General features: G+C 39.9%; 1 long non-coding RNA gene across 1 annotated transcript in view; it reads left to right on the top strand.

The window, feature by feature from the left end:
• Positions 1-14,441, top strand: part of LOC141134569 (uncharacterized) — an 88,958-nt gene extending 74,517 nt beyond the window's left edge. Inside the window, exons 3-4 of the long non-coding RNA XR_012243209.1 lie at positions 7,790-7,927; positions 14,297-14,441. This is a non-coding gene — a long non-coding RNA (uncharacterized lncRNA). The remainder of the gene's footprint in view (positions 1-7,789; positions 7,928-14,296) is intronic.
• The last annotated feature ends 447 nt before the right edge of the window (positions 14,442-14,888 follow it).

Here is a 14,888-nt window from a genome sequence, read left to right as displayed (position 1 = left end):
GCCAAGAGAAAGTCTTAACTCAAGCTCCATCCAAAAATATCTGAAGGAGGCAAACCCGGGAAGCCCAAAGAGCCCAGCTCAAGAAAGCAAACAGCAGGGAGAGAAGAAAGATCCAGAAAGAATAAAGGCGCTTACAGCGGAACACACGGCGAGGTAGGGAAAGATAGTAGCCTGGTGGAAGAAAGCACCATAGAACCATTACCAGCAAAAACTGAAATGCTAGAAATGTTTGCGAAGTTGGAAATTGTAATCAAATCAGAGATTCTCAATGTCAGAACTGATATGGGCCACCTGCTGAAGCGAGTGGAAGTAGTGGAGGAAGTTACAGAGAAACAGAATCAAGAAATAATTGAATTGAAACACCAAATAAGGAACCTACAATTGACCCAAAGGGACACACTCTATAAAATTGAAGAGCAAGAAAACCAAGTCAAAAAGCTTAAGAGTGCGTGCAATACCGGAACAACATGGTGAAGACCTGCCCACCAAAATAAAAGCTATCTTCAACCCAATCCTAGACAGAGGTCCAGATGAAGAACTGAAGATAGATTGGGTTCATAGGATAAGGAAACCTCCAAGCGTCAGTAAAGATACACCAAGAGATGTCATTATCAGATTCCACTATTATGAAGATAAAGCAAGGATCTGGAGCAATCTCAAAAGAGTTCAGCCTGTAAAATTTGATGGGGCAGTGATCCAGATCTTTGCCGATATTTCAGCGGGGACCCTAGCCAGGAGGCGACAGTTAAGACCCCTGCTGGAAGTACTGAGGAAGGCTAACCTAAAATATAGCTGGGGGTTTCCTACATCGCTGAATGTAGTGAAAGCAGGTAGAACAGTCAGATTGAAATATATAGAGAACCTGCAGGACTTCTGTAGAGAGTTGGACATTCCTATCCCAGTTATGCCCAATTAGGCTGAAACAGATCGTGAACATAGTTGAGTCACTAATGGTGTAGCTTGGACGTTCTAGATCAATATTCTTGAAACGGAGGTTGAGGAATGGGGGGGTCAGGGTGAGGGAGGGGCGGGGGGGAGGGGTGTTGGCCTTAGAAGGAGGAGTGGATGGTCATCTGGCTGCCCGCTCACCCTGCCCCCCCTTGTAATGGGGGGGAGCAGGGTGACCGCGGTGACCCGCTGTCGGAGTCACACCCCAATGCTGTGGCTGGACGCAGGCAGTGAACAATGGTATCCCTCTGCTGCGGACCTGGAGCCAGGTGTTGGCTGGCAGGGGGGAGGGTTGAGGGTGGGTGGGGTGGGAGGTGGATGGTGGGGGAGGGAGGGGGGAGGGGGGTCTGGGATGTGGGGGGAGGGGGATGGGATTTGGTCCTGCAGGGGCTCCGCAAAGGGGGTCTAAAGGAAGCACGCGGCATTGCGGTGTGGCCCTATCATAAAATCAAAGCGAGATGTCAGAGATCACTTGCTTAACATACAATGTCAAAGGGTTGAATTCCCCTTCTAAGAGACACAAGGTGTTAAGAGAGATAGAGCATTACAAGGCAGATGTTGTGTTTCTTCAGTAAACTCACCTTTCACAGGAAACACATATTAAGTTGTTTTCCAATTGCTTCCCAAACTGGTTTTATAGTGATTCCCCTATAAAGAGGGCCAAAGGGGTGGCAATAGGGCTCTCAAAATGGACCAAGTTCGTTCTCCTAGAGAGGAGCGCAGATTTGGATGGCCGTTATCTCTTCTTGAAGGTGAGGATCGGCGAAAGGATTTTCACTTTAGCAAACGTATATTGCCCAAATAAAAACGCAATTGAGTTTTTGTTGCAAGTCCTGAACAAGTTAATGGATTTCGGGGCAGGAGAGGTGATACTGGCAGGAGATTGTAATTTTTGTTTAGATCCAGCGCTGGACAGTACAACTAAAGTTCAGGGAGTAAGTAGGAAACTTCTAAAAAACATAGGGTATAAATTCCACAACTGCCAAATGATTGATGTATGGAGAGTACAGCATGCGAAGGCCAGGGACTATACCTTTTTTCCTCGGTCCATGGGTCCTACTCTAGGTTGGACTATTTTATGGTAGACCATAGGTTATTAGAATACGTAAAGGATACGAAGATTGAAATAACCACGTTGTCAGACCACGCCCCTATTCTGATGAGGATGGAGATCCCGGGATTCCGGAGGCCTCCATTCTCATGGCACTTGGACAAAAAACTCATTGAAAACCCTAATATCAGTAGTAAACTACAGGAGGAAATTGAGGGGTTTTTCTTAACAAATAACACTGGAGAGATTTTTGGTTCAGTTCTGTGGGAGGCACTAAAAGCCTATATGAGGGGAATTTTGATCTCAATAGGGGCTAATGAGAAAAAAGAAAGCTTAAAAAGAAAAGCAGACCTTATAAAAGAGATCCATCACCTCAAACAATCCCACAAGGCCGATAGGGGGAGCCCTAACACTATCCCACAACAATTAATAATAAAAAGAGAAGAACTAAAAGATTTAATGGCGATAGAATCTAACCGTATTCTAAATAAACATCAAAAAGAGAGATTTAGAAGGAGTAAGGCATCTGGCAACAGTTCTGAAGAAGAAAAGAGGGGTCAACTTTATAGATAAGATTCAAAATAAAAAGGGGGAACTAAAATATACATCCAGAGACATAGCTGAAGAATTTCGGAGTTATTATACAACCCTTTATTCAGTCAGGCAAAGCGGGATGGCTTTCCAGCAAAGAGAGCAAAGGATGGAAGAGTTTCTAAGGAGGGCAGGATTACCAAGCCTCCCGGAAAGTGATATAAAGGAATTAGACGGACCGATCACAGCAGAAGAGATGGGGAGGGCCTTGAAGTCATCTCCCTCAGGAAAGAGCCCAGGACCAGATGGCTTTACAACCTATTTCTACAAAAAATTTAAAGAGTCCCTGATCCCAAAGCTTTGTCAGATTTGGAACGGGTTGGGGGGTCAGGAGGAGTTATGTGAGGGGGCACTGACAGCGTCAGTGACACTTATTTGGAAGGAAGGCAAAGATAGCTCGCTGTGTTCAAGCTACAGGCCGATAGCACTGCTAAATACAGATATCAAATTATTCGCCAAAGTCCTAGCCAGAAGACTAAAAGATAAAATGACATATTGGATTCACCCAGATCAGACAGGTTTTATACCTGGGAGAGAGGGGAGGGACAATGGCGTTAGGTCGCTCCTTGTCGTAGAGGCTCTGAAAGCGAACAGGACCCCAGGACTACTTCTGTCGATTGATGCAGAGAAAGCTTTCGACAGAGTAGACTGGGGATTCATGATTAGGATGATGAAAGCAATCGGCCTGGGCAGTACTATGCTGAACTGGATTCGAGCATTATACAAATCTCCTTCGGCTTTTGTTAGAGTGAACGGTACACCATCGGCAGAGTTCAAAATGGAAAACGGGACCAGGCAGGGTTGCCCCCTGTCCCCCCTTTTGTTTGTTTTGACTTTGGAGCCCTTACTGGCCTAGATCCAAAAAAATCCGGATATAAGCGGTTGTGTGGTGGGGAGAAAAGAACACAAATTATCAGCCTTTGCCGATGATGTACTGTTTTACATTGTTAAACCGAGAATCTCGATCCCTAACCTACTCGATACGCTGCGGAGATACGGAGAGTTATCCAACTATAAGGTCAACCTTAGTAAGTCAGAAGTTTTAAATATTAACATCAATAGACAAGAAGTAACCAAACTCAAGGAAACATTCCATTTCCCGTGGTGCAAAAAAATCAGCTACCTCGGAGTTACATTAGCAAACACTTTAAGGAAAATGTATCTCTTAAACTTTATCCCACTTCTAGATGAGAAGCAGCAAATTAAAAAAAGCATGCACCTTCCGATCTCGTGGATCGGACGAATAAACACTGTTAAAATGACTCTGGCCCCGAAGATCCTGTATAAAATGCAGCTGCTCCCAATTCCTCTTCCACAGACCTATTTTAGGGCATTAATCAACATTATCACTAGATTTATATGGAAAAATAAGAAATCACGAATCGCTTACAAGGTCCTGAGCAGGGGTAAGGCACAGGCCGGTCTGGCACTGCCAGACTTTAAAAAATATCACAGGGCGATAGTATTATCACGGGTGATAGATTGGGGAAAGGATTTGACAGATAAAAGATGGGTAAACTTAAAAACGATTTGAGCAATGCAAAACTAAATCAATTAATATGGAATCCCCCTCACTTTAGGAAGTTAGGTCCCAATGCACACACTATAACACGTTACACTTTTAAGATATGGGATCAGCTACACAAACAATATGCATGGGAGTTTAATTCGCCATTCATTTATTTAAAAGACAATGAGTTTTTTCAGCCAGGGATGGGGGAGGTGGGAGGGAATTTGATTATAAAAAATGATGCACAATTGAAGGATATCACAAAGAATGGTAAAATTGTCACTTTTCAGGAATTAGCCCTGCTCAAGGACTTAATGAAAATTGATGTGTGGCGATATAATCAGCTTGCGCACTTCATCAATAGTCTCCCAGGTCCTATCAGAGATAAGAAAAATCTTAGGCCCTTGGAGAAACTGTTCGCGAGGGATAAAGTAATTAGGAAAACAACAGAATTATATAAAATATTGATGGATGAGGGAGAGGGAGTGAAGCCGATATTTATCAAAAAATGGGAACCCGAACTGGGACCTGTAACTAACGGAGTGACTTGGGAGGCCATCTTCAATGCAACACACAAATCAGCTGTGGACATGAGAATGATAGAAACAAATTATAAATGCCTATCTAGATGGTATGTGACGCCAGATAAAATAAATAAGTTCCAACCGGAGAAACCTACAAATTGCTGGAGGGGGTGTGCCGACAGAGGAACGATGGCTCACCTCTGGTGGGAATGCCCAATTATTAAAACATTCTGGCAGGAAGTGCTAAAAATTATAGAAGAGATAAGGGGAAACGCGATTAGGGTGGACCCCTGGGTGTGTATGTTCCATGGGACAGAAGGTCTAAATAGAAAGTATAATGCATCTTTAACTCCGGTATTATTAAACTCGGCAAAAAGTCTAATCCCAAAAAAATGGCAAGAGGTCGTGGGCCCAAACATCCGCGATTGGCTAATAAGGGTCAATTAAACTTATATCTTAGAGGTGGGCGAGGTAGAAGATATCGGGCCAGGGGATTAAGCTGATTATGACGGAGATAAGTGGGCGAAGTGGATACTATTTAAAAAAACAGGGAGATTTGCTGAGTTGCTTTTGTGAGAACGTTGGCCCTCATTGGCGGCGTCACTGCAGGAAGGGGGGGGTATTGGGGGTGGGATTTCAAGTAACATATAATGGGTTAGTCATAGGATGTTCGGCTTGTATTTTTGTAAAGGTTAAATAAAGAATTTTAAAATTGTTAATTACTAAAAGTAAAGGCTATGCTACCATGATGTGACGATAATGAGATGGGATAAAAATGAGCTATTATGGTGATTTAAACCTCTCAAATGTACTCGTTGAAGTAGCAAAAAAAAAGAAATAAGACCCTTCCCCCTTGGGTTTGTAAAGACATATGTGTTCATATATATAGTTAACAATGAGCTTAAAGGTTTGGGGTAGTGGGTGTTATAAAAAAACTTGTATTTGTATGTAGTTCTGTTCTGAGATGGGAGCTGCTTTGATGTCTTGAATTGAATTAAATTAGATAATAGAGTCTTTTTTATCAGTCTGATAATTTGGTCATATTATTGTCTATCCACTTTTAAAAGTTTTTAAGGGAAGAGAAGGCCGATTTAAGTCTAGGGTCTTCTAAGAATGATGTACCTGGTGAAGGGTTAGATATGAGAGACCATAGAGTCCAGTCTTTTTTACATTTTTTGGTTTACATTTTTTGGTTTGGTTTTACATTTTTTGTGTACTTTTTTGGGTACTCCCTTCATGTGTGTTCCATATGTACCGGAGTCCTATGATTGTGAATTGTGAATTCCATATATTGTATTGCATGTTTGTTGTGTTACGCATCCTGTATTCCTTTGTACATCCACTTTTTTGCACTGTAGACTTGTTCTATCTACACCCCTTTGACAAATAAAATTCATACTCATTACAATACTTACACTCGTTATTACCCCAGAGTAGCTTTTTCCCTTTAAAGTCCCGTAAGAGGAACAAATTTCCATTTGCCCTGTCTTTTTTACATTTATTCCATAATTTTAAGGAATGAAATACAATTGTAATACAGGATGAGATAGAGCGCAAAAATTGCATTGGAACTGGGAAGAAGTCTTGGGAGGTAGTAGGGCAAGATAGATATAGTTTCAAATGTTATCCAAGGGATTGTAGGGTTTGTATCTAGGGGGTTTATTATTCCAGATTAATTTGTTAATAACCGTATGGAGTTTACTGATGTATGATTTGGATAATGAAATTGAAAGGGCTCTAAAGGGATAATAATTTGGGTAAAATGTTCATTTTAATGGCTGTGATTCTGCCTAAAAAGGATAAATGAAATGAGGACCAGATTTTAAATGTTTGACAGATTTTGTTCTCCAAAGGGGAATAGGTATATAAAAATAAAGTGTGGTATTTGTCAGAGAGAAAAATACCTAAGTATGGAATTGTGGTGTGGGACCAAGTAAAAGAAAAGTTATTTTTAAGGTATTCTAGTTCTGAAGTAGAGAAATGAATTGGTAGTGCTAATGACTTGGAGACATTAAATCTTAAGCCAGATACGTTAGCAAATTTTGACAAGGTGTCTAAAAGATTAGGGATAGAAATGAAAGTGTTTGGAAAAAAATTAGATTATTAGGTTATAATTTGGATGGTGAGTTGCATTGGATTTCCGTCAGACATATCGTTTGGTGTTGAGACCAAATAATTCTATTTTATTCTCATCATCCATAACACCTTTTGCAATGTGGCCTCAGAATCTTCAAGATGCGTTTAAGGTGGTCAGATGAGACTAAAATTGAATTATTTAGCCTCAACATCAAACGATATGTCTGGCGGAAATTCAGTACAGCTCACCATCCAAATAACATCATTCTTACAGTAAAGCATGGATGTGGTAATATTCTGTAATGTCTGGTGAAAATTCAATACAGCTCACCATCCAAATAACATCATTCCTACAGTAAAGCATGAAGGTGGTAATATTCTGTAATGGGGGTGTGTTTCTCTGCAGCAGGGACTGGAGAATTTCTCAGGATAGAAGAAAAATGGACGGGGAAAAATACCATCAAATTCTTGAGGAAAATCTGCTGCCCTCTGCCAGAAAGTTGTCAATGGGAAGAAGGTTTACCTTCCAACTTGACAATGACCCATATCACAGAGCAAAAAGGCCATACAGTGGTTGAAGGAGAAAAAGGTGAATGTCCTTGCATGGCTTAGTCAGAGCCCAGACTTAAACCCCATTGAAAATCTGTGGAATGACTTGAAGATTGCAGTCCACAAGCCGTCACCATCAAATTTAACTGAAGATGAGCAGTTCTGCAAAGAAGAGTGGGCAGATATTGCAAAGTTTAGATGTGCAAAGTTAGTAGAGACTAAAGGCTGTAATTAAAGCAAAAATGTGGTCCAACAAAATACTTACATAAGGGGGATGGTCCTTTTTCCGACCATGTTGTGATTCTGTTTTTGAATTTATTAACTTTTTTCTGACATGTTGGTGTTATATCTTGTAGTTGGATGTTATAAGTTGCACTAGTAAACAAAGATGGATAAAAAAAAGATGTCTTTCTTCATTTCAGACTGCAAAGCAACAAAATGTGATTGTTTTAAGGAGGGGGGGTGATTATTTTCTATACCCACTGTATATAATATTATTATTAATAATAATAAATATAATGTATCTATTCATCTCTACAGTCAAAAAAAGAAGATGCCTGCCAAGCCTTAAAGTTTCTCTCTCCCATTTTAACTGAATCCAATCTTGCACAACTTTCTAAATCTACAATGGAAAACCTAAAAAAACTGCAATGTTCACTCTACCTGCTCCAAAATATGGTAGGTATAAATAAACAAGCTCAAAACATCCAATGCCATTTTCTTTGGGGATGTTGAATTTTGTAGTAATTACATGAAGAAAATGGTGGGGTTAAAACAGATCAGTTCATCTGTCTCCCATATTTTCTTTGAGGACCCCACAGATAGGAAAACATTAAACACACTAATGGAAATTTGTTTTACCCTTTTGTTGCCGGAGCCAGTTTTTCAATTTTTTGCTTGTGTTAAAATCCAGGATCGTACAAACACCCCTCCCCCTCAAGGGCCCCTTTTTTGAAAAGTAGACACACCAAGGTATTTGATAAGAGGCATGGTGAGCATTTTGCAGATCTCATTTTTTTATTACAAGGTTTTGAAAAAATGAAAAAAGAATATAAAATATACATTTTTGTTTCTCTTCTTGATTTTCCAAAACCGTGTGGCAACAAATGAGATCTGCAAAATACTCACCATGTCTCTTAGCAAATACTTTGTAGTGTCTACTTTCCAAAAAGGGATCATTTGGGGGTTGTTTGTACTACCCTGACATTTTAGGACCTCCAGAACTACATAGAATACAAAGACACTGAATTTCAAAAGAGCCAACTTCCCTAAACTACGAACCTTGCTGGAAGGCATAAATTGGGATAAAATCTTAGGAACAAAGAACACGGAGGAGAGATGGGTTTGCTTTAAGAGCATATTAAATAAGGGCATTAGCCAATGCATCCCATTGCGTAATAAATTTAATAGAGCGAACAAAAGTCCTGGATGGGTTAACTCCAACGTAAAAATGCATATAAAAGCAAAGGAGAAGGCCTTCAAAAAATACAAGATTGAGGGGTCATCCTTAGCATGCAGATTTTATAAAGAATGTAACAAGAAATGTAAGAGTGCAATAAGGACGTCTAAGATAGAACATGAAAGACACATAGCGGAGGAGAGCAAAAAAAATCCCAAGAAATTCTTTAAGTATGTAAACAGTAAAAAAGGGAGGACAGACCATATTGGCCCCATAAAGAATGAGGAAGGACATCTGGTTACAAAGGATGGGGAGATGGCGAAGGTATTAAATTTATTCTTCTCCTCGGTCTTCACGAGGGAATCGGGGGGGCTTCAGTAACCAAAACTGCAGTGTTTATCCTTATGACACATCACAGGAAGCACCTCCATGGTTAACAGAGGACAAAATTAAAATTAGACTTGGGAAACTTAACATTAATAAATCACCGGGACCAGATGGCTTGCACACGAGAGTACTTAGGGAACTCAGTCAAGTAATTTCCAGACCATTGTTTCTAATTTTTACTGACAGTCTACTGACTGGAATGGTACCAGCTGATTGGGGAAAAGCCAATGTAGCACCAATATTTAAAAAGGGCCCAAAATACATCCCTGTGAATTACAGACCAGTTAGCCTAACATCAATAGTATGTAAACTCTTGGAGGGGATGATAAGGGACTATATACAAGGTTTTAGTAATGAGAACTGTATCATTAGCAGTAATCAGCATGGATTCATGAAGAATCGTTCTTGCCAAACCAATCTATTAACCTTCTATGAGGAGGTGAGTTGCCATCTAGATAAAGGAAGGCCCGTAGACGTGGTGTATCTGGATTTTGCAAAAGCATTTGACACAGTTCCCCATAAATGTTTACTGTACAAAATAAGGTCCGTTGGCATGGACCATAGGGTGAGTACATGGATTGAAAACTGGCTACAAGGGCGAGTTCAGAGGGTGGTGATAAATGGGGAGTACTCGGAATGGTCAGGGGTGGGTAGTGGGGTCCCCCAAGGTTCTTTGCTGGGACCAATCCTGTTTAATTTGTTTATAAACAACCTGGGAGATGGGTTAAACCTTGCAAAAAAGATCTGAACAAATTAATGGGGTGGGCAACTACATGGCAAATGAGGTTCAATGTAGAAAAATGTAAAATAATGCATTTGGGTGGCAAAAATATGAATGCAATCTATACACTGGAGGGAGAACCTCTGGGGTAATCTAGGACGGAAAAGGACCTGGGGGTCCTAGTAGATGATAGGCTCAGCAATAGCATGCAATGCCAAGCTGCTGCTAACAAAGCAAAAAGAATATTGGCATGCATTAAAAAGGGGATTAATTCCAGAGATAAAACGATAATTCTCCCGCTCTACAAGACTCAGGAAGGATGTACTGGAAATGGAGCGAGTACAAAGAAGGGCAACAAAGCTAATAAAGGGTCTGGAGGATATTAGTTATAAGGAAAGGTTGCGAGCACTGAACTTATTCTCTCTGGAGAAGAAACGCTTGAGAGGGGATATGATTTCAATTTACAAATACCGTACTGGTGACCCCATAATAGAGATAAAACTTTTTTGCGGAAGGGAGTTTAACAAGACTCATGGCCACTTATTAAAATTAGAAGAAAAGAGGTTTAACCTTAAACTACGTAGAGGGTACTTTACTGTAAGAGCGGCAAGGATGTGGAATTCCCTTCCACAGGCGGTGGTCTCAGCGGGGAGCATCGATAGTTTCAAGAAACTATTAGATACGCACATGAACGACCACAACATACAGGGATATACAAGGTAATACTGACATATAATCACACACATAGGTTGGACTTGATGGACTTGTTTCTTTTTTCAATCTCACCTACTATGTAACTGTAATAGGTATTCAGGAAACCAAATATACAAGTTATTCCCTTTAAAAGCCTGAAGGTGCTCATTGGATTGTGAGCCCAGTATGTGGCTAGACTGCCAAAAAGTCTCACACATGTGATATCCCCATACTCGGGAGAAGTAGCTCAATGTGTTTTGGGGTGTAATTCTACATATACCCATGGCATATGTAAGAAATGTCTCATTAAAGTGACAACATTGTAGAAAAAAAATTAAAATATTTTGTCATTTTCTAAAAACTTGTGGCAAAAAATAAAATCTTCCATGGACTCAGTGTGCCTCTCAGCAAATACCTTGGGTGTCCTCTTTCCAAAAAAGGTGCTTGAACTGTCCTGGCATTTTAGGCCCTCAAAAAACATGTATGGCCAGCACTAGGCATTTCTACCACACTCCTAAGGTTGGGCATACATGTAATGTTTTTTTTGTTCAGACTGTGGTCTGAAAAAAAAAGAACCTAACAGATTGCTTCATTTACAGCATTCATTCAATCATTCAATCAATATGGATGAAGAAATATCTGCCAAAGAAAAATAATTTGCCCAACGTTAGAAGGTTCTGCTACACATCCACCCTGCACCTCTAATGTTGGGCATACATGTAATGTTCTTTTTTGTTCAGCCTGTGATTCAGATTCCTCCATTCACTTTGATCAATTTGGATGAAGAAATCTCTGCTAGAAAAAAGTATATGCCGAGCATAGGAGCACACTCCTAAAACTGGGCATACACGTTCTTTTTTTTTTTTTCTTAACTGCAACACTACAGGCACTGACGTATGTATTCTGAGAGCAGCACCCTACTACTCTCAGAATACACAGATCAGTGCTGCAGCTGATTGGTGTTCCTGCAAAGCAAACAACAATTAACAATAGCACGCAGTAACAAGATAACACTAACTCAAAACAACAACCTTTCCCCTTTTTTTACTTTTTTTGTAACTTAACTTTTCAGAACCATAACCTTTCCAGCCTTTGATTTTAGAGTCTCTCACAACGTGATGGACAGTTTCCCAACTACCTAACATTTTTAGAGACCCTTCTTGTGCAGAATTGTGTGGGACCTCTATACTGTGCCATGAGTACCCTGCACTAATAGTTCACAAGTACGGTGTGGTAGCAATGGAAGCAGATTTTGATGCAGAGGCCAGGTTAGTCAGGACAGGAGGAACAAAAAAAACCACAAGTGTCATGCTTTATTCCGCATTTACCACAGACACAACTTTTTTGGGGTGACCTTTGTGTTGGGGTAGGTTGGAGGACACCTGGAAAATGCCTCTCATGTAGCCAGCTAACTGCATCTGAATTTGGGCTTTGGGCCACAGCAACTTCTGAATACAAGGGCTGAGATGATCATTTTTTTGAAATTTTAGGAAGGAATCAGTTCTTCCAGTAGCTTTGTAAATAACTAACAAATTGCATAGAGCCAATTGAAATAAATATATAGACAATTTTTTGCACCAGTGTCTAGCTCTGCGGGAGGCTAAATATGACTTCATCATTTGGTCCTTGGAGTCTACACCTCCCATATTTAGATTATAGTTGTGGACGCAGAGAGGCTTTTCAACTACACCAGACTCTGCATGAATTTGGATCGTTGTGTCTGGGTGAATGGAAGACAGTAAAAATACATTACGTTTGTCCTTCCATTTTACTGTTGGTAGTTCTTCATTCGCAAGTCAGCTTTCTCCCAGTTTCTAAGTGGGGTGTTAAGGAGCACTTGGGAGAAGCTGCTGCGATTAGGCTTCATGGTGGCACAGCAGCCATTTTTTTAAAGGAACAAATATCTAAAAAGTGGCACACTTACATAAACGTTTTCCACGTACAAATGGTACCCCTTATGGAACAAGGATAACAAGTCCCACACACTACCTTACCACTTCTCCCCATGTAGTCTGGGTATCCAAGGGGCTCCACTTGACTGTCTTTTCCCTCATAAATTCTAAAGCGCTATATATAGCCTTGGCCCTCTCCCAAAGCTTATACATTTTGACCTCATATCTGGCATGCTTGCAGGGGAGATATTGCTTGATTGCCAGCCTGCCAGAAAAATGTACAAGGGACTTGTCTATGCAGAGGTTTCCTTGGAGTATATACATGTCTGCAAATTTCTGGAACAGATAATTTATGAGGGGAGGAATTTTTCATAGTCAGGCTCACCTCAAGGACGACAGACGGTATTGTCACTGGATAAAACCACATTATTGTTAATAAGACGAATCAGGTCTGTGGACCAATATTTGGATTGGTGGCAATGTACTGTTAGGCATAAACATTACATTGGTCCACAATCAAATTATAGAGGTCTTCGGTGAAAAACAGCTTAAAAAAAAAAAAAAAGGCAAGGTGCGTTGTTAAGTGTGCTGTCTCCACCTGAACCCCAGGCTGGGCTGTGAATAGGGGGATAACAGGTGCTGCTGAATATGAGGGAAGCCAATTAGGGGTTGGCAAGCACCTTTGGAAGGCTACTATGCAGATGTTCTGTTGGGGCATATACACATCTGAAAATTTCTGGGACAGGTAATTTATGAGGGGCTGAATTTTGTGAAGATGATCATAGAAAGGGTCACCCTAGGAATGACAGAGGTTATTGCCACTGAAATGCATAAAGTGCATTATTTTCTCATATCTTTTCCTGGCCATTGCAGCAGAGAATATGGTCATATCATGAATCCAGTCTGTAGACCAATATGATCACAATTCCTTCTATTTTGTAATGCTCCTGTTAAGGGTTGGGCCCAAAAATAGTTTTAAATTTAGAAAGTGTGATAGGTGGCTTGGCAGGTATGAATACCGGTTGATATTTTATCGTGAGTATGTTTCCTGTACCATGTTGAAAAAAAATAAAACACTTATTGATTAAAATATATGCATCTCAGTGCTGCTGATCTCCTGCATAGCCCCAGCAGGACTGTACATGTGACAGAATGACAATGCAAAAAAGAGCGATTGGGAAACAGGGATAAAAAGTGGCTGAACAAAAACCTTCAGTATAAGATAGTCAGGTATTATTTTAATAAAAGCTATGGATTTTACAATAATTATGTATTATTATTATACAGGATTTATATAGCGCCAACAGTATAGCTGGGGGCCAGGTTGTGGATGGCTTTGTAAGTTATTGTCACTATCTTGAATCTAATTCGTTGTTTGAGTGGCAGCCAACGAAGGGATTGGCAGAGGGGTATAACAGACACTGAGCAGTTTGTAAGGTGGATGAGCCTGGCAGCAGCATTCATAAAGGACTGAAGTGGGGATAGCCAATGAGGAGGGAGTTGCAGTAGTCGAGGCGAGAGATGACCTGGGAGTGGATTAGGAGCTTTGTGGTGGCATTGGTCAGGAAGAGCGTATCTTGGAGATGTTGCGGTGGTTGAGGTTGAATTTGCTTGTCTTATCTTTTTTATTTACCATTCAATTTTCTTTTTTTGTAGTACCAAATCAAAGAGCTTGGGGGCTGGGAAAGCACACTTTCACATCCTCATTTTGGGTGCCACATTGTGCTTGCATGACTTATTTCCAGTGTTAACACTTAATTTTTGGAAAATGTACAATCAGCTATATCCAATTGTAGCAAAATGCATGTAAAATAAGTATTACAGATAGGTTTTCAGGCAACAAATTTTTTTCATTATAACTGGATAGAAATAATTAGCTAAACTATTATATACTTATAACTTTTACAGCCTAGTTTCAAGTATGAGACCTAATCTGTTATTTTAATTACCAACAGGAGCCATGTAAAAATGGTACGGATTCGTTCAACACAGTGCAAGTCGCTATTTGGTCTCTTTATGACCATTGGTCTTGTGAGGAGCATCATGACCGTAACCATTAATGTTATCTGTTTACAGCTGAACAAAACAGTTTTGTCATATTGCACATTTATTAATTAAGTTTTATTATATACATATATTTATTATTTATAATATTTATCTTTATTTATATTTTATGCAAAATAACTGTCTTATAACAGATGCAAATAAATAAAACATAAGAATCTTTACGTGTTGATTTTCAATGTTCCAAACCTTGGAATGATATGGGATGTACAAGTAGATCTACTGGTAAATTCTCATATATGAAATTGTTGTTACAATCATGTCATGATCTAAATGTATTAATTTATTAATTCCCAAAACGTAATCAGAAAAAAAACATTAGATTCCTGCATTCCTTTAGGTGTGCAGATTATAGGCCACAGATGAACTTCAAGTGCAGTAAACATACAGAAATTTAGAACTAAAGTCAAAGCTTTTCTTTTTCATTTAGTTTTTTGCCATCTGTGTCCCATTGGAGAGATGTTCCCTAACTTCCTTTCCCAT

This window comes from Aquarana catesbeiana, linkage group LG03 (genome assembly GCF_042186555.1).
Source record: "Aquarana catesbeiana isolate 2022-GZ linkage group LG03, ASM4218655v1, whole genome shotgun sequence".
NCBI lineage: Eukaryota > Metazoa > Chordata > Amphibia > Anura > Ranidae > Aquarana > Aquarana catesbeiana.
The sequence above is the reverse complement of the archived record's forward strand: the minus strand, read 5'-3'. Positions and strand labels throughout refer to the sequence as shown.